The following is a 321-nucleotide window of genomic DNA, read 5'->3' as shown; positions in this document are numbered from 1 at the left end:
TCAGCCTCCTCTTCTCCAGACTAAATAACCCCAGTTCCCTCAGCCGCTCCTCGTATGACTTGTGCTCCAGACCCCTCACCAGCTTGGTTGCTCTCCTCTGGACATGTCCAGCAAGGCAACATCTTCCTTGTAGTGAGTGACCCAAAAGTGAACACAGTATTCGAGGTGCGGCCTCACCAGCACCGAGTACAGGGGCACGATCACTTCCCTACTCCTGCTGGTCACACTGTTCCTGATACAAGCCAGGATGCCATTTGCCTTCTTGGCCACCTAGGCACACTGCTGGCTCATATTCAGCTGGCTGTCAACCAGTACCCCCAG

The 321-nt window shown here is 54.8% G+C and overlaps 1 protein-coding gene across 1 annotated transcript in view; it reads right to left on the bottom strand.

Annotated features, from left to right (window-relative positions):
• Positions 1–321, bottom strand: part of HECW2 (HECT, C2 and WW domain containing E3 ubiquitin protein ligase 2) — a 111,373-nt gene that overhangs the window by 60,882 nt on the left and 50,170 nt on the right. The gene's annotated exons all lie outside the window — the stretch shown is intronic.

Source organism: Egretta garzetta, unplaced genomic scaffold (genome assembly GCF_000687185.1).
Source record: "Egretta garzetta isolate BGI_Z169 unplaced genomic scaffold, ASM68718v1 scaffold297, whole genome shotgun sequence".
NCBI lineage: Eukaryota > Metazoa > Chordata > Aves > Pelecaniformes > Ardeidae > Egretta > Egretta garzetta.
This window is presented reverse-complemented; position numbering and strand designations above follow the sequence as displayed.